General features: G+C 37.7%; 1 long non-coding RNA gene across 1 annotated transcript in view; it reads right to left on the bottom strand.

Annotated features, from left to right (window-relative positions):
- The window catches only part of LOC134807832 (uncharacterized), a 77,015-nt gene that overhangs the window by 42,759 nt on the left and 12,744 nt on the right, over window positions 1-21,512 (bottom strand). Inside the window, exons 3-4 of the long non-coding RNA XR_010149188.1 lie at window positions 14,149-14,283; window positions 12,681-12,779 (exon numbers count right to left, since the gene is read on the bottom strand). This is a non-coding gene — a long non-coding RNA (uncharacterized LOC134807832). The remainder of the gene's footprint in view (window positions 1-12,680; window positions 12,780-14,148; window positions 14,284-21,512) is intronic.

Here is a 21,512-nt window from a genome sequence, read left to right on the forward strand (position 1 = left end):
CCTCCCAAAGTGCTGGGATTACAGGCATGAGTCACCACACCGGGCCTCTTTTTTTTTTAGAGTCTCACTCTCCTACCCACGCTGTAGCACAGTGGTGTGGTCATAACTCACTGCAGCTTCAATCTCCTGGGCTCAAGTGATTCTCTGACTCAGCCTCCTGAGTAGCTGGAACAACAGGCGAATGCCACCATGCCTGGCTGGGTTTTTAATTTTTTGTAGAGATAGAGTCTTGTTATGTTGCTCAGGCTGGTCTGAAACTCCTGGCCTCAAGTGCCACCCTGCCTCAGCCTCTCAAAGTGCTGAGATTATGGGTGTTGCCACCATGGTAGGACACAATGTTTTTAATGAAGAAAGAATAGGAATTTTGTTTGAGAGTGAAGAGCTGGAGGAAGATAAAGAGCTTGAAGAGAGAAGCAAATGATGTGCTTCTTAAGGGGTGAAAGAGAGTGGAAGCAGTCCCCAAAATGAAAAGTCCCACTGATCACAGAGCACACAAATGTGTACTGGCTGTAGATACATTGTTTTATTCCTTCAGCTGCCCAGATGTTGGAGCCGAGAGGCAGGTTAATGTGCCGATCTCAAGGCGGAATACATCTAAGTGCCTTTAGTGGGAGGAACCAGATGCATGGTGAAGATGAAATGAGAAGGCCTAAGTTGAATGCCAGCACAGCATTCGACACATCTCATATGCTCTGTGAATACCAACCTCCTCCCTCTGCAGAGTTTTCTCAGCAATAAAATGGGGAAGCTGTATAGAGATTGCCAGCTCTGACAATTTAGACTCACACGGCCATCTCAGAGAAGTCTAAATTCAGTGTTTCTCAATGTGTGGCCATATGTCCTACCTCCAGCTAGAGAGTTTCTAGAAATCCAGATCTGGGGGCTGCTGCCTACAAAGTCGGAATCTTTGTTGGGAGGGCCCGGGTCTCTACATTTTAATAAACACCAACCAGGGAGTCCTTCACCAGGTCAAGTTTGAGAGTTACTACTTCCATGGTTAGGTACCCTGGCCCCAACTGACATATGCAGAAACGTTATTTGCCTGTTGACTCCAGTATTCATTGTGAAATGATGACAAGAAACACCAAGACCAGGTATGGCGATATTGATGTGCAATGATAGAATTCTGGATAAGTAAGAATCCCAGGATGGAATTTAATATTAGCTCTTTTCCTGGGACTTTCCTGGTAAAATGTTGGAGCGAGTGGCTTGTTTATGGCCCACTGAGTCCTGGATTTACTCCGTCTCTTGGATGTGGGCATTTGTCAAAATGCCCTTTAGTCCAGCTTGACTCTTGTCTGTTCTGGGTTTTTGTATGTCAACAGCATGTCTTATTCATGTTTCTCTCCTTCACCTTGCCTGGCCACTAGGAAAGGATCCTTAGGAAAAGATCAACACATGTTTCCTTATGATTCTCCTTTATTCTATTTGTGTACCTCTTTAAAGCTCACAGAGTACTTCAACACTCGTTATTCTCATACCCTACCATTCTGCAACTTGTATAGAGGTGGTCATTTTCCTTCAGAATTAAGTTAACAAAAGCCCAAAGTGATTAGGCAGTGAGCACATTGTCAAAAGATATGATAGTAGCAGAGCTGTAGGTCACACCATGGTTTTCTGTCTCCAAGTCTTGAGTTCTGCTCAGACAAATAATGAGTTAATTAATTAATTAATTAATTAAAAGCAGATCGAGACCTTCTGTTACCAGACTCTGTAGCCCACATCCTCTGAAGCCTCCCTGGCCAAAACCTCCCCAGCTCCAGTCCCTTTCCCAGTCCCTCTTTAGGTTGAGTGTCAGCCTCTGGCCTGGAAGGAGGCCAATAGAGCTGTGTGCTGGCCTGGAAGGGCTTTCAGAGGAGCATCTCGGCACACAGGGGTCATGTCACCCTGGCATGGGCAACCACGATCCTTCCGGGCTCTCACTCCCCAACTCTTTACTCCCCTGGAACATGACACCCGATATTGCTATTAAGGCTGCAGTAGAGACCAACAAGAACACTGTGGGGAAGCAAAGGTCATGGCAGAAGCCCATGAACGGGGCTGAAGGAACCCCCACGGAGGAATTTGTCCTGGTGCTGAAGTGCCTTGTCACTTCGGCAGTCAGTTAAAAGGTGTTGGACTATGTAAATGGTTGCTAACTTCATGACTAAAGTTTCAAACCTAATTTTTTGAAACTTTAGAAAATATATTTGAAAAGCTCTTTAAATGGAAACTTTTTCCCTGCCAAGTTCCACCATAGCACACATTTTTACAGCCCTTATAATTCCTTGAAAAAACTCAATGTATAATAGAAGTGCTGACAGATGCTGGGCCATAGCAGCTCGCCTAACAGCTCAGCTGTATTTATTTTTCATTACACTTGACTCTAATTGGTGCCAGTTTAACTGTGGCTCATACTAGCAAGAACCTTTTAACTCAAACACCAGCCCAGGGAAATTGGCTTTTTCCCCCCTATCTTGGCTCTTAATATTAGCAACTGCCCATATTTCTTCCTCATCAAACTATCTTTACGTTTTTTGAGAAGCAGTCAGAGTCATTCTTTAAAAAGAAAAGGATTCAAAATAAAATACATATCTACATTCTAATCCAGGCTTTTTCATCCATCAAGTGACCTCTGGAAAGTGGTTTGAACTTTGTGAACCTCAGTTTCTTCATCTATAAATAGAAACCATAAGTCCCGGCTTGCACAGTGTGGTGACGGTTAGATATAAACCCAGCCGAGTGCCTGGAGCATAATAGGAGTTTGATACTTCATTTTATTGTATTCATACTCCATTCATATTCTATTCATATTCTAAAGTATGAGTACTATAATTAAGGTTGATAATATTTTACATAGCAAAGAACGAACTGTCTGATTTGTTCGTGTGGTGTTCTCTGCTACTGTGATGACTTGCAAAGCCACTAACACACACCTGGGGAGTCACTTTGACAATCCCACACAGACCATTCAAAAGCTAGCATTCCAAGGCAAGACATGGGCCTAAGGTTGAAGGTTGCCTGGGTCTTCCCAGCTGCTCTGAGATGCTCTTGGGTGTGGGAATTCTTCAAATGACTCTCAAGTGGCCTCCTTACAGATGTTGACAGGTCCAATCAAACTCTCTTCTCCTGGGCCCAGAGATGAAAGGAAGTGACAGAGGTGTCTGAGAAATTAAAAAGGTGCCCCAGATAATCCCAAGGAAGTTCTCTTGGAACAGAGCGACACACAGCCCAAGTTCTTGAGTTCTGGGCGGTATATATCCTCAAAAGAGGCAATGTTCACACAAAGACTGTCTGCTCATTTAAATAAAACTCTTGAATCGAGGTCAGAGGCCCTTTAGCTGTAGCAAAGGGCCCCCTAAGGAAATCCAAAGTGGACTTACTCTGTCCACCCACCTGGGTTTACTGTATAAAAGGCAGGGGGAAGAAGAGCTTTCTCATTTAGTAACTGCTATGCACAAAGAACTTCACTTAGGTTACCTTGACTGAGCCTCACATCAACTGCTTCAAAGCCAATATGATTATTTTGCTGCTGAGGATGTGAGACTTGGAGAGGTAAAGTGGCTTATGAAAGCCATACTGGAACAGAAAGGGCCTGCATTTGAACCTCGGTCTCCAAGAATGAAAGCTCTTGACCACACTCCCAGATGTGAAGGAATCGAAGGAATTCAAGAACTCAAGAAAATTTTATTTTATTCCACAAAAACATAATAGCCAAAATAGGAATTTTAAAATAAAAAACAGAATCACACAGAATTCTACCACCTTATCCAACCACTTTTTATTTTCTATGCTTCCTTCATCCTGGGCAAAGGCAGAGCTGTAATTACACAGGTGAGGATGATTTCAGGAAAGATGTATTAAGCACCTACTGTATGCAGTAACTCCTGGATCTAGATGGTACATGCCAATGTTAGATGACATGTTATTTGTCATGTACTGGTTGAGTTGACATAAGTAGCCATCAGGGTCCCTAAACAAGGCAGAACACGATCTACTGATCGTGCAGCACAAACCTGAACAGAGAGTGTTAAAAAGAGGAAGACCACTGTGGGCTATCAGCATGATCTTGGAGGTTTTAAGGAGCCTGACTGCTGTCCTATGTAACTGGCAGCAACAGTTGAGCCCAAGAGTCCCTAAATTTTGGTACAGAAAGGAAGAGACATACGGAAGTGATGAATTGCCTCTTCCAAGGTAAGCTCAAGGTAGTGAGTGGACTTTTGCTTTTATTATACCACTCACATTTTTCTGCTCATCAATATAATGTATATTCATTATAAAAAACTTAAATTTTATGAAAGTATTTATTTAGCAATTTGACCATTCATAGTAACACCATCCGGAGAACAGTTGGTATTATTTTATGTTAGTTCCTTCCAGCCTGTTTATATGCCTATTTTTACTCAGTTGAGATTATAGTACAAGTACAGTTTAAAAATCTTATCTTTCCAGTTAACGTTATAACCTTAGAATTTTCAAATGTCATTAAAATTATTTCAAAAACATTAAAAGGCTGCATAAAATTCCATGGTATGAAAGTACTGAATGTGGTTAACCATTTTTCTATGCTTACTATTAAGTTGTTTCAAAAGTTTTACTATGAAAATTAACGCTGGCTTTCAGTCAAGATGGTCCTGTGAGTTCCCAAATAAACCACTTTATTCCACCTTTGTACTCCAGATGCATATCATAATAGATAATTGGTTAAAAATATGTCAAAAGAGAACCTTAACAATATACTTAACAATAATACTGTTAACTCCATGAGGTGTAAATGATGGAACTATATCACCGGGAAGATGAAATGTAATCTTTCAGGACCCCATAACCCAAAAAGGCAGAAGAAGCAAGAATTAGACATGTTCAGAAGTAGATATGGAAAATCAGAGCAAACATGACTACCATGTGTGGTTGGCCAGGTGGTGCACTGCCCAACTGCTAGAGATGCCAGTCATAGCATCATATAAGTAAATGCTTCTCACCCTCATAACGGCCCCCCAACCTCTGCCAAGAAGTTGTGTTAAGAGAGAGTTTCCTTATATGATGAACAGTAATGGAAATCTACCACTTATGAACAGGAGGCACAAAGAGCAGCAAACCCTCCCCAAAGATACAGCTGATACTAACTTGCTGCCAAGAAACTAGGAAAGAAAGAGATATCTGATTGACCAGTACATTGGACTATCTTTCCCCTGTTTCTGAAAATTGCTTTACAGAAACTTTACAAGATGAAAACTCAAACCACTAATAATAATACATGACCTAGTTCTGAACAAGGAAAACTACTGCACCAGGGAGAAGGCACTATAAAACTGCCAGAAACCATAGAGAAAAGAAGAAATGAAATTCACACAGAAGACAAGTTTGCAATTCAAATTATCGAAGAACATGGAAGAAATTTGCATCATAAAAGATGATGACAATTATAAAATAACATTAAAAGCACTCATTCATTGAATGCTCCCAATATGCCAGAGACTATTGTGTTTTACATGTGTTTTGTCTCTTTTGGTACTAGAACAATCAGATATTGACTTGAAAATCAGAGAAACCAGAAAAACTCAATGAAACCCAAAGCTGATTCTTGAGAAGATCAATACAATTAATAAACCTTCAGTCAGACTGATCAGAAAAAAAAAAGACACAAACTACAAATATCTGAGAGGTGACAATGCCACAGACTCTACATATAATAAAATAATGAGAAGAAAATATTATTAATAAATTTATGTCAAAAAATGACAACTTAGATGAAATGTTCTTTGTAGGGACATGGATGGAGCTGGAAGTCATTATCCTCAGCAAACTAACACAGGAACGGAAAACCAAACACCGTGTGTTCTCACTGATAAGTGGGAGCTGAACAATGAGAACGCATGGACACAGGGAGAGGAACAACACACACGGAGACCTATTGCGGGTGCGGAGGGAGGGAGAGCATCAGGATAAATAGCTAATGCATGCAGGATTAATACCTAAGTCATGGGTTGATAGGTGCAGCAAACCACCATAGCACATGTTTACATATGTAACAAACCTGCACGTCCTGCAGATGCATCCTATAACTTAAAATAAAATAAAATTAAAATTTTTAAAAAGTAATATAATGTGATTAAAGCAGCATAATTAATTAAAGCAGATAGACGAACAAAAAGAAAGTCCACAAACAAATTCAAGTATCAACAGGAATTTAGCATATTATAGCTGTGGCATTGTAAATCAGTGGTAGAAATATAGACCTCTCAGATGTTAGGATCACTGGTTTCAGTTGTAGGAGAAAAACAGGTTCTTACATCAAGCCAAAAACAAAAATGAATTTTGAATGGATTCTTCTCCATTTGGGTGGCTAATACATATCTCAAACTTAATGAGACCAGAACTTCTGAACTATCCACACCCTTCCTCAATTCAGCTGATGGTGACTTTATCCACTCGATTCAATTGCTCAAACTAAAATCCTTGGAATTATCCTTGACTCTTTTTCTTAATTTACACATTTAATTCATCAGAAAATCCCATTGGCTCCATCTTAAAAATAGGTCCAAAATCCAGCTAGTTCTCATGACCCCTACCGCCACTGCCCTGGCATTACTACCATCATTTTTTGCCTGAATGAATGCAATAGTTTCTCTGTCTCCACAATTACTCTTTTATGATCTATTGTCAACAAAGGAGCCAAAACATATTTTTAAGTATATTTAACCAAGTCAGTAATCAGCTCCAAACCTTCTTCAATGACTTTCTGTTTGACTCCTTGTATGAGCCTACAAGGTCCTCTAGGATCTGACTCCTGTAAAGTCTCTGACAGTCACTCAGTTCGAACCCCACTGGCCTCCTTGCCATTCCTTAAGCCCACCAAGCATGGTCTCCCACTCAAGGCCTTTGCACCTGCTCTTCCCTCCAACTTGACGTCTCATGGGAATCCACCTGACTCACTCATTTACCTCCTTCAAGTCTTTGCTCAAGCATCACCTTGTTAATGAGGTCTACCCTGACCATCCTGTTTAAAAGTTTAACCCACTCATTCTGAAACCCCACCTCTCTCAATTGCCCTTATTCCACTCTAGTTTCTTTTTTTCCACAGCACGATCACCTTTTAAGTAATCTATAATGTTCTTGTTTAAAACTTCTTGTATATATGGTCTATCTCCTTCCAGCAGAATATAAATTCCATAAAGCCAGACATATTTCTCTGTTTTATTAACTGATACAGCCTAAGTAGTAGAACATTGCCTGCATATAGTAGATGCTCAACAAATATTTGTTACATAAATGAATTACAGATTTATTGTAAAATACAAAACCTTGAAATAATTAGAAAAGTAAAGTAATTTTTGTAATTATGTAGTTTTAAACACAAAAAATTACATATGGCTGATACAGAGTAGTTAGAGGTATCTAAAATTTAAAAAATTAGAAGGACATATACCAATTTCATATTAATTATTTCCTCAGTGGATAGAGTAGAATGGGTATTAACATGAGAACAAAAGGGATATAAACTTTACTTAAACTTTTATATTTTTTAAAATATAAAATAAATGACAAAATATTAAACTTTTCTTTAAATTTTTGGTAATGAATACCTTATTATTTTTCATATTAGTCTTTTTACTACTCTATTTTCTTAAGTTAGTAAAAATACAAGGGAAAAATTCTGTAATGAACATTCTGGTCCAAAATTATTTATTTCTCTAAGATAAATAAATGGAAATGAAGCTGTAGCACGGATTCAACACATTTTAATTAATTGAGTATTATAAACTTAATTTCAAATTGCTTACCAGAAAAATTTTGCCAATTTTAATTCTTAATTATAGTGAATATGTGTAAAGAGCTATCTCATTGCATTCTTCCCCATTTAAATAGTATAATTTTTTCACCTTTGCTAAATTATTGTATAAAAATTATTGACATCATTTTGATTATTTCCAACATTGATTTTTTCATATATTTACTTATATTTATTAGAAATATTTAAGTATGTTTCATGCATTCATTAGCCATTTGTCTTATTTTTTCTGTTAACTTTATTGTTTCATACTCTTTGCTGATTTTTCTAACCAGGTACCAGTTCTTATGTGTATAATAAAAACTTTATTCAACTTTTGCCCTATTGTTACTGCTACAATTATTTTTTCAGCTTACTGTTCGTCTATCAAGTATTATTTTATTTTACTATTAAGCTAAGCTTACAAGTTATTTGTCATGTGAATGACATTATCACTATTAAGCTTAAGAAATGTTTCCTCAGTCTGGGCGTGGTGACTCACGCCTGTAATCCCAGTACTTTGGGAGGCTGAGGCTGGCGGATCACCTGAGGTCAGGAGTTTGAGACCAGCCTGGCCAACCTGGTGAAACCCTATCTCTACCAAAAATACAAAACTTATCTGGGTGTGGTGGTGGGCACCTGTAATCCCCGCTACTAGGGAGGCTGAGGCAGGAGAATCACTTGAACCCAGGGGGCAAAGGTTGCAGTGAGCCGGGATCGCGCCATTGCACTCTAGCCTGGGTGATAAGAGTGAAACTCCGTCTCAAAGAAAAAGAAATGTTTCCTCATTGAAAGAGTCCAAAAAAAATTTGTCTAATTTTCATGAATTTTAACTTTAATTCCTTTTATTATATGACATAATACATTTTCTTCATCCTTGATTTTCAAGTTTCCTATCAGGGACATAGGTGTGGATTTGTTTTATATTTATTTTGCTCAGAACTTAGCGGGTACGTTTTACCGAAGGGTTATACCCATATTCAATTCTGGAAACTTCTCAGGCATTGCTTTGCCACTATTTTCATTAGGTGCATCCTGGAGGTGTGCTTCATTAGATGTGATTCATTATTTGTATTCTAACTTGATTATGTTCTAACAGTTAACCTTTTGGCATAATAGCATTTATTTTAAAGCTCCACCCCCTCAATGGTCTTATAATAGAAGCTTTATTATACATTAAATGATACAGTGTATCAGGATGTATTATGATCACCTCTTTCATTCTGTCCATTTATCTCCCTTTTCTTGCTTCTGTACCCCACTGTTTTTACTATAGAGCATATCCCATACTGACTTCACAGCTCTTTCCTCTGTAATCTTACACATTTCCATCTGATATTTTTCTGCTGCATATGGTAGTGAAATAAGACAAGTTAAACTCAAGTGTTGGCCTCAGGGGTTTACTTGAAGTAAGAAAATATAAACAATATCCATGCAACAATTAATGATAATTAAATGCAAACTGTTGTATCATTAGTCAAAAAAAGCATTATCAGACCAGACGCGGTGGCTCATGCCTGTAATCCTAGCACTTTGGGAGGCTGAGGCGGGTGGATCTTTTGAGGTCAGGAGTTCAAGACCAGCCTGACCAACGTGGCCAAATCCTGTCTCTACTAAAAATTAAAAAAAAAAAAAATTAGCCAGGGGTGGTGGTTTGTGCCTGTAATCCCAGGTACTTGGGAGGCTGAAGCAGGAGAATCTCTTGAACCCCGGAGGCAGAGGTTGCATTGAGCCAAGTTCGCACCACTGTACTCTAGCCTGGGTGACAGAGTAAGGCTCCATTTCAAAAAAAAAAAAAAAAAAGAAAGAAAAAGAAAAAAGCATAACTAACCTTTTTGCCAATTTTTTCAAAACATTTTGCAAGTATTTTCTAAATTTCTGCACAGATATATATGGCTTTCTACATGACTCTGTAAGGGTTCTAGAAAGATGTGAAGAATAACAGCAGAAAAAGTAAATTCTGGATAGGTGAACTACATGAACAAAGAAAGGACTGTAGAAATAAAACTGCAGTAGAGGGGGAGAGTGCTTTAGAAAATAATAGGCACCAAGGTCAGAGAAGCAGAATGGGTTAACAAAGACTCCATCATAGCAACTTTACCACATAGATGGTAATTTCCTAGATTGTGATGTTGATTATCCCACCTATTTCCATTTTTCCAGAGCTATTCCATTCATTTACTTACTCTGCAGAGTCACTGAGACCCAATTAGGTAGTAGTGATACAGAAAGGCATAACACTTAACCCCAGTCATCAGGGTCCCCATAGTCTCATTTGCAAGGTGACACCTACACTGATGACCAAAGATGTAAAAGGCAATCATTGGAGGCAGCTCCAAGAGTAATGTGAGCAGAGGAGAGGGAGTGATCATGCAACTCAGTGTGGGAAGGCTTTCTAAAGGAGATAACATTGAGCTGAGTCTCAAAGGTTGAAATAAACCCACTATGCAGGGGGAGAAAAAGGTGTATGTGAGCAATGCAAGCAGGAGGAAACACATAGGCAAAGGAGCAGAGGTGTGAAGTGTGTGTCAGGCTCAAGTAGTCCCAATACATCCACCTTAGCAGGACCCCAGGAGAAACAGGCAGCGAAATTCTCTTTCCACTCAGCACACCTGGAGGCTTGTGCCCTGGCTTACATCAAGGTGATAGATCATGGTGATTTTTGAGCAGGAGAGTGGCCATCTGAAAACAACATCTAGCACATGATGGAAACAACAATAGTACATGATGGATTGGAGCTAGAGAGAAGCTGGATGAGAAGATTAAGAACATCGCTGTCCAATAGAAGTAGAATGTGAGCAATATATGTCATTTAACATTTCCTAGTGACCATATTTTTTAAAATAAAAAGAAGCAGGTAAGTTGATTTTAGTAATGTATTTTATTTAACCCATATATTTCATGTATTTTATTTACTCAATGCAAAAAATCACCAATGAAATATTTTACTTTTTTTTTTTTTTTTGAGGCAGGGTCTCAGTCGCCCAGGGTGGAGTGCAGTGCTATGATCACAGCTCACTACAGCCTCAACCTCCTGAGCTCAAGCAATCCTCCCACCTCAGCCTCCCTAGTAGCAGGGACTACAGGTGTGCACCAACATACCCACCTAATTTTTGTATTTTTTTTTAGAGACCAAGTCTCCGTGTGTTGCCCAAGCTAGTCTAAAACTCCTGGGTTCAAGAGATCCTCCTGCCTTGGCCTCACAAAGTGCTGGGATTATAGGCATGAGCCACCATACCCAGCCTTACTTTTTCATACTTGTTCTTCAGCATATATTTTACATTTACAGCATATCTCAATTTGGACTCGCCTTATTTCAAGTGCTCAATAGCCACACGTGGCTAGTGTCTATGAAACTGGACACTACAGAGTGAATAAGAATGGAAAAGAACAAAGCAGACAGAAATGTTAAATGTAGGCCTATCTGATTTGTTGATAAGTCATGGAAATTGGCTAGAAACGCAAGTATTGAGCTTCCCAGGCTTACAGGGAAGAAGAAACCAGAATCATTGAGCTTTGGGAGCACACAGTTTGGATAAGAGAATACTTTGGTTGAAAGGACTTGGGTGAAAATGAACATCCTCAAGAATTTTTCACCACCAGTTCCATTAGATTATTTTCATAAACAGGGAAGTACTTTCAAGAAGCAAAGGAAGTCAAATGCATTCAGGGAACCAAATGAGCGACTGCTATTTAAATCTGATCACTCATAGCAATAATGCAAAAAAAAAAAAGAAAAATAGCCAATATTTGTAGAATGCTTTTTGTTGAGTGCCAGGTACAGTTCCAGCACTTGTATTAATTAAAATAAATTTTGTCTTCATGCTAACCCTGTATTATTATAGATATGTTATTCATAGGTATACATAGGACATAGGTATGTATGTTAGCATAATTCATATTTTGCAGATGAAGAAATAAGTTAGAGAGACATCAAAAAACTTGATCAACCTCTCACAACAAGTTAAAAGCAGAGCTGGGATTCACCATCATTATTTTATTCAATCTTTGCAATAATTAGACAGGTGTTATTAGCCACACTTTACAGATGTCCAAACCAAGGCTGCAAGAGCATGGCATACAAATAGAAGCTAGATTTAAATCCTAGTCTGTCTAATTCAAAAGCCCTTGCTTTTGTCCAGCACCATTTTGAGATATTTAATATAAGGCAACCTTAGTCCACAAACAAGTTTAAAAAAATAAGATTATTGGTTAGATTCTTTGGACCATGACCCAAGTGGACTTTTTTTTTAGGTAGACTGTTTCCACCTGAGTTTCTAAGAGTTTTCCAAGAATTTAGACGACTCCTTCTGGAAAGAGTCCAGATGCTATAAGGCATCATATTTCCAACCAAGGTTAGAATTGCATCTATCAGAACCTTAATTGTACATAATAGTGATATTGATGACACCTTCAAGTTACAAGGAAATTCGAATAACTATTTGAACTCTAAGAAGTCACCAAAAGAAACAACTTCTGCTTTTCCTGTAGAAATGGGAAAGGAGTGCTCACTTGCAAAAACTTGACTGGATGAGTTAAAAAGCTGGCAGAACATTGACGAGGACAAGGGCGTCTACCTGCCCCTCCTTGTGTGTCAACCTGAGCACAAGACTCTTCAGCAAGTTAAACTCTGAAAGTCTCAGGCCTGCTCATGAGCAAGTGTCATATGCCTTGGTCTTTGGCACCATGTGACTCTGGTTTAGGTGCTGTGTCAGCCCTGTTTTTGTTTAGTTTTTAATTATTTGAATTTAACTTATATATCATGTCTTCTCTATTCACCAATGGGATAGCCTAGAACTTGGCATCTAGGAAAAAGTTGCAAAATATATAAAACCTTTCTGGAGACAAGGAGTTGTTTTTGCTCAGAAGTCATGCTTTCATGTTTGTGGTGGTGTTGCTGTTATTTATGTTGTATGTGGTCGTATCTCACCATTGGATTATGGGCCTCTGGTTTCAGGCTATTTCTTGCTCATCACAGTATTTCATTCATGTCTGGCAACGTCTTACATGTCATGGACTCCATAAAACGCTGATGAATAAATGACAAATTTGAGATAATGAAAAGATGAGATTTGAAATTTAAAAACTCAAGTCCCAGCCCCAGCTGCCACCCTGACTGAGCCACTGTATTCACCCAGGTCTCCTAGAAGGTAGAGCCTGAGGCCAGGATGAAAGTGTTGATACTCTGTGTGGAGTTGTAAGGTCAAGGTAGTGAGAACGAGGAAAAGGATGGAAATAAAGTAAGTAAGGTGCAGGGTAATGTCGTGTGATACATCACTACCCTGCCACCCAGGGCTTTACCCTGAGTTGTTAGAAAACATAGCAGCTCACTCCCAGCAGGTGTGCTTGATTCCCATGGGGTCTTCTCCAGAGGTGTGTTTTATGGGCTGAATTGTGACCCCCCCAAAACTTCACAAGTGGAAGCCCTAACCCTGAGTAGCTCTGAATGTAATTACATTTGGAGATGGAGCCTTTAAACAGTCAATTCAGTTGAAACAAGGCCCTGTTAGTAGGCCTAATCCAATCTGTCTGGTATCCTTCCAAGACATTGTATGCAAAAAGGGAGCCCAGAGATGCTAGTGCATAAGGAAAGACCATGCAATGACACAGTGAGAAAGCAGCCATCCATATGCCATGGAGAGAGCCCTCAGGAGAGACCAACCATGTCGACACCTTAATCTTGAACTTCCAGCCTCCAGTACTGGGAAGAAATAAATTTCTGTTGTCTAAGCCCCCTATTTTGTGGCATTTTGTTAGGGTGGCTCTAGAAAACTAATACAATTTGGTAGAAAATCTGCACCCCAAAGCTGTACAAAGAGAGCAGAAAGGATGAGAAAGCGGTTTCCTCCCAACTCTCATCTCAGTGGTCAAGTTTCATTCCACAGGGAACAAATGCCCACACACGCTGGGGCTGCATCCTCTGACGTCTAGGTGGCTGCACCCAAAGCCATGACACAGCTCGTTTGTGTGGCATTTCACCCAGGTCTGGAAGTGGAAAGTCATGTAGGTGGCATTGACCAACATAATGAAGGAGGCCGTTGAGAGAATGTGGAAATATGAACAAGGTTTGTTTCCTATAATCACTTTCCCACTCTGAATTTCAGTTTTCTTATAATAATGACAACTTCATAATGTTATTGAAGGCATCAAATAAAATCATGGTGTAAAAGGGTTTTATAAACCATAAGCTATTCATTGGCCACCAACATTATCTAGTACCAGGTAAGCTATTTCTCAGGCTTGCTTCTTGGTTTTAAGAGTCTAAGGCAGCTTGTAGAGCCTCAACTGAATTATAATACACTAAATTAGAGCTGATTAGGCCCCAAATGCCTCTAACTTGGATACTCCATTTCAATCTTAAATAATACACTGGTGCTGGATAAAGGTACAACTCTAACCTGACACAGTCCTTTGGGTTCAACCTGGTTGGCTTTGAACAGATGCAAAAATTACACCCCTGCTTCCACCAGTGGAATGTAGACATATGAGGAGGTAGAAGAACAGTAGACCACCTTCCTCTGTGGCTTGCCTTTCTGTCCACCAAGAACAAAGGGGGAGAAAAGAGAGTCAGAGAGTAGGATTCGAAAGGAGAAAATAATAACAATTCTTTCCATTTCCTAGCACCTATTATGTGCCAGACAATGTGCCAGGAAATTTGCAACTTATTTGTAAGTCTCACAAAAACTCTTCAGCAAACATATTATTAGTCATATTTTAAAATAAAGATAACATGGATCATTGAGGCTACATAGCCACTAAAATTATACAGCTAATAAGTGGTAGGGCCAAGCTTTGAATCCAAGTTTGAAAAAAACGGAAAGGAGAAAGAGGGAGAGAAGAGTGAAGATTGAAGAGGAGAAAAAGAGGGAGAGGGGAAGGCGTGAGAGAGGAAGGAAGAAGAGATGGAGAGAAGGGAGAGAGGGAGAAAAGAAAGAAGGAAAAGGAAAAATGAAACAACCAGATATGGATCTGGACGACAGAGAAAAAAAAAGGACCACTTAGTAAATGTGAATCTCCCTCTTGGGAAGAATGTTCAAATGGGAGAAGTCTGTTCTTTACTGAGCCTTGGCTCTCATTCTTATAGAAGAAAGAGACTCTCATTAGAATTTCACTGTCACCAAAATAATCTGATGTTTCAAATTCACTTATGCTCCTTCCCAGGAAAGCAAATGTTCAAGATCACAATTCTCAAAAGTCTATGCCTTTAGAAAGCAACTGCCAATGCTCCATGGTGCCCGGTGGCTATAAGGATGTCTGGACTCCAGGGGCCTTTGCACTGAGATGTTGTCTAAGTAAAATCAGGGTTTCTGAAGTTTTGGCAGTATAAGATGAGCCCTGAACTTATAGGGTAAACTATGAAGACCTGTATTAGGTGTTCACTACAGTGCAAAATTCAAGGTACTTGAATATATGAGGCAACTTTGATTTAGAAGCTACAGATTTAAGGAAAGCTACAGATCTTATATTCTGTGTAACAAGACTTTGTTTTAACAGCAAGAAAGCTTTGCTAGAAATAATAATAATAATAATAAATGTGGCAAATAGAAAACACAAAATAAAGCAGAAGAAAAAAACACTGGTCAGGCATGGTGGTTCACACCTGTAATCCCAGCACTTTGGGAGGCCGAGGCGGGCGGACTGCTTGAGCCCAGGAGTTCAAGACCAACCTGGGCAACATAGTGAAATCCTGTTTCTACAAAAAAGACAAAAAATTAGCTGGGCATGGTGGTGCGCTTCTGTAGTCCCAGCTACTGCAGGGGCTGAGGCAGGAGAATCACTTGAGCTCAAGAGGTCGAGGCTGCAGTGAGCTGAGATCACACCACTGCACTCCAGCCTGGGTGACAGTGAGATCTTGTCTCAAAAAAAGATAGGTCAGTTCTCACAATAGATCTAAAGAAAGAACTAAGTTCTCTAGACTGTATACTGCGATAATCATTCTTTTTCTTTGAGAAATTTAGTTACATAATGATTATAAGAAGAGACACCTTACAATATAGGACAATTTTTACTATAAACTATAAAGCTAAAATAAGTCAATGGATGTTCGATGTAAGAACCAGGTTTCTCAGTGTTAGAAAGAGAAGTTATACATAAGCAAGAAGTGTAGAACTAATCCTGTGGCACTAGATTAGAATCGGGCATATCAGCATGAACTTATGTTTAGTTTGATATAGATACAGATTTACATGTAGGGAGAAATAATTATAGTTATATGTGCATACATGGGTTAGTATACATACTCATATTTTTTAGCTCTGTCCACTGAAAAGTCCTAGAAGCAGTTACACCCCAGTAGCAATAAACAGCCAGCACCCACATCTTGGTTTCTAAATACCATTTTCCAACAAAAAAGAACAAGAGCTTTTTGAAGAAATGGTTGATTCTTTAATTCCATTCATCTCTACTCCAACATAAAATATAAGTTAAGCCTGGAGCATGTCATAGTGCCAGAAAGTATGGAAGTGCTCAAAAAACAAAAAGGTGAGAGCATGTCAAAGCAGCACAGAAGCTAGCCTGAAAGAGCTCCCAATAGCCAAAGCTAATATAATCTGAGCAACAAAATAAATAATGTATCTTGGGTCACAGAAGAAATCAAAGGAAAATGTAAAAAATATGAATAAATAAATGATGTAATATTGAATAATAATCCATTTCTAACCTAAAGCATAAAATAAATTTATATTAGATCATACCAATACAAATAGATTATGGAATACATTAATAAATGGGGGGAAGAGACAAAGTTTCCTTATGGAAGAATATCACATAATATATGTAAGACACTCCCCATCTGGGAGGTGGAGTTTAACCCTGCCCGCCTCCCAGGGATGGGCTAGATTTAGTAATTCGCTTTGGAAGAATAGAGTAGAGAAAGGGAAAAATAGTAATTCTGTAGTAGATAAGCCTGGAAAACAGCACCTTAGCCAAGTGACGAATGTTAACATTACCAGCGATGTCATGCGGATCTTATATGCCCTCTAATATGATGTGAACAGAGAGGCACTTCACCCCTTTGAGGTTCTTCCCAAAACTCATATCCCAATTCTAATCACGAGAAAAGCAATAGACACACCAAGTCAGGGGAACATTCTGCAGGCTTTTCTGGACAGTACTCCTCAAGATTATCAAGATCAGGAAAAACAAGGAAAGACTGAAAGACTGTTACAGATCAGAGGAGGCTAAGGTCATATGACAAATAAATACAATGTGGCACCTTCAACCAGATCCTGCAACAGAATTGGTTCCTTCATTTTGCAATCATACCTTGGCAATGTAAGAGATTCACAACAGGGGAAACTCAGGGAGGAATATACAGGAACTCTCTTTACTTAGTAATGTCTCTGTAAATCCAAAACTCTTCCCCCAAAAAAATTTATCTTAAAAAATGTAGAACACAGAAAAGAAAATTATAGCCTGATCTTACATATCAATAAAATAAAAAAGAGATCAAATAGTAACCTATAAGAAAAAAGAATCCAACACAGAATAAACAATAACAATACATTCACACATGTATACGTAACACACACACTCATGCATACACACATCACAGCCAAGCAAGGTTTTTTAGTAATATGGGCTGATTTAATAAGAGAAAAGCCTTTAATGTAATTAAAGGTATAATCTCATCATCATCTCAACTGTTGCAGAAAAATATTTTTTTAATTTGATACCATTAAAAACAACAATAACCAGAGTCTGGGAAGGGTAGTGTGGAGGGGGAGAAAGAAAGGGGTTGGTTAATGGGTATAAAAATATAATTAGAAGGAATCAAATCTACCATTTGGTAGCACAATAAAGTGACTATAGGAAACAATATTGTATATTTCAAAATAACTAAAAGAGTGGAATTAGAGCGTCCCTAACACAAAGAAATGATCAATGTTTGAGGTGGTAGATACCCCACTTACCTTGATTTTATTGTCACACATCATACGCTTGCAACAAAAATCACATGAATCCCATAAATATGTACAATTAGTAGTATTCGTAATAATTTAAAAAGTTAAGCAACAACAACCTGACTGCTAATTCTAGCAAGTTAGAATAGACAGCAATTTTATTAACTGCATAAAATATTTTTTCAAATACTTATAGTGAACATCATGTTTAATGGTAAATTATTCGAAGCAAGAATAAGATAAAAATGCCCACTATTAACATTTTGACTTAATATTTCATTTGAGGTCTTACACAAAAAGCAAGAAAAATAAATGATAAAAAAATTTAAGATAAGAAAACTAAACTGTCATTATTCATAAACATTTTGATTGTTCATATAGAAAAGTTAAAACTGTAGTTAAATTATGAAACCTAATAAGATAATTTAGCAAGAAAATAAAATTGTTATGCAAAAGTGAATTTTATTTCTATATGCTAACAGGAAAATTTAGAAGATACCATTTTAAAAACATAATTTGTAAAAAGCAACAAACAGCTTTCAAATATGCAAAAGACTTACATGGAATATAAGAATAAATTTCAAATATATAAAAGATTTATAAGGATAAATGCATTAAATATATTGAAGAATAGTAAATAAGACCTAAATAAATGGAAAAATATACCAGAGCTGTAGACTGGAAGAACCAGTATCATAAAAACATCAAATGAGAAAGTGATCGCAATTCTAGCCAAAATCCTAATAGCTTTTTTCATAGAACACAACTGATTTAAAAATTAAAATGTAATGCAAGGGGCAAGGATGAGCCAGGACATGCCTGAGGAAGATCAGTTTGGAAGGAAATGCCCTAATTGGTATCAAAACTTAAACTAAAGCTATAATAATTCAGAAAGTATTTTTTTGTTCAGAGATTAATGAATAAATGAAAGTAATAAAGTAAACAGCTCAGAAATAGATTCTGATCCTCACTTTGCTGTTCGGTGGGGAACAGAGCTGGGAGGATTGGTCCGCCATACAAGAAAAAAATTTTAATTTGGATCTTTATCTCATGCCACATACAAAAATCAGTTTCATGTGGATTAAAGACTTTATTGTGAAAGACAAAACTAGAAAACATATAGAGGACAGGTTAGGATACTATTATTACAATCTCAGGGTTATATAGAAATAGAGTAAGCAAAGGAATAAATGTCAAATATACTGACATGGATTTCACACAGGCAATGTCCAGCCAACATGAAACTGACAAAGTTCACTTTCCTGAAAAATGTTATGAAATTTCATATATGTTATATTTAATTTATAATATGTAAAAAGATACCTTAGTATAATAATTTAAAAATAACTATAAAATAAACACCTAAGTCCCCAAGTTATTCAATTCATGAAACAAGAGGTTGGTACATTCTTTCATTCAAACCCTTCTGTAAATGGTAGATATATTTACACGTTATAGTTATACAACGTATTAACCTAAAACACTTTTAATTCTGTAGTGGTTAAATAAAGCTGGCAAGGTTTCTGCCTTCACCGTACAAATTCTTAATGTTTTCAATAATGACCTCCCCTGTAATAGCCAGGATGCGGGCATCAACCACACTCCCACGACGCCACCCCAAAGGCACTGCACTTCCTTCACTGTGGGGTCAGCTATTGCTAGGGTGACCATAAGTCTCATTTGTACAAGACAGTCACAGTGTATTCCCAGAGCCCAGGATTAATCATTAATAATGTCTTCTTTCACTCTCAAAATAATTCCAATCACCCTAGTTGTTTCAACCTCATATACATGTGCTTCATTTGTTCTGAAGCCATCTGCTAGACCTGGCCAATGCTTCCTTTTGTTAAAATAACACATTTTGCCTTTCTGTCACTTTATGTCTTTTGTTCTCTACCTTTCTACAAGGCCCTCCCTTCCTTGGGACTCCTCATAAGACTACTGATGCACTGTGGCTTTACTCTTCCCAATAAGTACAACTTCACAGAAGCAATGTCATAAAGAGATGACCTAAAGTAAAGAGAGGCAGAGACCGAAAATAAGGTGAATTCCAAAGGTGATAGGGTCTTGTTATCTCTGAGCCCCCTTTATGGACTGGCAGCTGAGTTAGAATTTCTTCCTCCAAACCAGAAGTCTATCCTCTGCATATCTAGCCATTGAAAACCACAGCTTGCATATACCATGCTTGGCAATGAACACGCATACACCCTCAGTAGTGGGAAAGAAAGCTAGCCAGCTGTGTAGAGCTGGCAGAGAGAGACTGATCAAGACCAGATTGTGTCCTCGCTCTTAGCTCCTGCTTCAGCCTTTCACTCTTTAGCTCTCTTCCTTTCTTTTTGCACAAGATTTGCTATAATTTTAACCAAAATTAGGAACTTTTCTGCACAAGACATTGAAGAAGTGATTAATATTCATAGTAAACTACCCCCCTCCCTTGACTTATTCTTGACTCACTGTTAGGTTAGAGACATGATTGTCAGTAATTTCATATCAACTAAGAGCCACTGGTTTTAAATACACAACTGGGAGCTCTTATTGTTTGTTTGGAATGACCCAAGACCTTTTGTTTATTTCTTACTTTTTGTCTGTATACTGCTCAGGAAAGTTGCTGAAGAGTTAGTTTCTGTAAATATAACCCTGTAAATATAATCAAATGATTCTGTTTCTAATCAAAGTGTTGGGGACATTTAATAGGCACTTGTTTATTAATTGAATTGATATTTGCATTTTTTCTCTTTCCTAAGAATTCTTGTTCAAGTCTGTATTTATGTTTATGTTTAAATACAAGAGGCATTCACTAAGGAAAGATTTTGTCAAAAGACAAATTTAAAGTAATTTAACTCAACATAGGGAGATCACTTTATGATATATTTTTAAGGGCAAGTAAGTTTAGGCAGCAAATTGTGCTAAAAATGAAATAAATGTTAGATAAGTTATTAATCTTATATTTAACAAAAGGTTATAGCTGCAGTGAGATAAATCTTAGAATTTGAGGGGGCATTGTTTTTCCAGGCAAACTTGTATCACAGTATACTATGACAATTTTCAATTCACATTTGGATTGTACTACATCATAATAAAAATCACATATTTTTAGGAAAAAAAAACAGGGAGGGACTTCATTAATTTATCCAAGGGGTTTGATGTTTAAATCAATCTCCTCTGAACACCTATCCTGCCACTATTATTTTTTAAAATATTCTATGTTTCAACTGGACAGTCTCTGCCAGTTACTGATACGCCAACAGCTTTGTATATGATCTAAGTAGTATCCAATATTAATCTTACGTCTTTTACAAAAAGACATCTCACTTTGCAATTGATTTGGATAGCACGGTTGGTAGTTTATAATAAATATTTGATATCTAAAAGATAGCAAACAACTGATAGCTACTGAAACAATGGGTAGGAATAGATGTTAGTGTTAAGTGGAGAAGGGTATTTATAGACTAATTTATAAATGATCATTACTGTTTCAAAGACTGCCACTTCCTTTTGGAACCTGATAACTGTAAGACCCAGATAATGTATTCTGGTCTGACAATGAGAAAATTCTACTTACATGATACACAGTTATATCACACATGTGAATTCTACTTAATGAAATTATCTTAGACTGTATATTTCTGATATTTCATTCCTGTAGTTAGGCATTTCCTAGACCTTGAATTTCATCACTTCAAATACATTTTCAATACTGTTCACATTATTGAATTTACCAGAAAGTGTGCGCCAAATTTCTTTTCTTTTCTGAATAGCAGTCCATATGTTATTTAAGACATTTGCTCCATTGTGTTATTTGAGCCAGAGACATTAAGTCTTGGGAGAAAAACATAAAATAAACACATTGATGCTATATG

Source organism: Pan troglodytes, chromosome 12 (genome assembly GCF_028858775.2).
Source record: "Pan troglodytes isolate AG18354 chromosome 12, NHGRI_mPanTro3-v2.0_pri, whole genome shotgun sequence".
NCBI classification, from domain to species: domain Eukaryota; kingdom Metazoa; phylum Chordata; class Mammalia; order Primates; family Hominidae; genus Pan; species Pan troglodytes.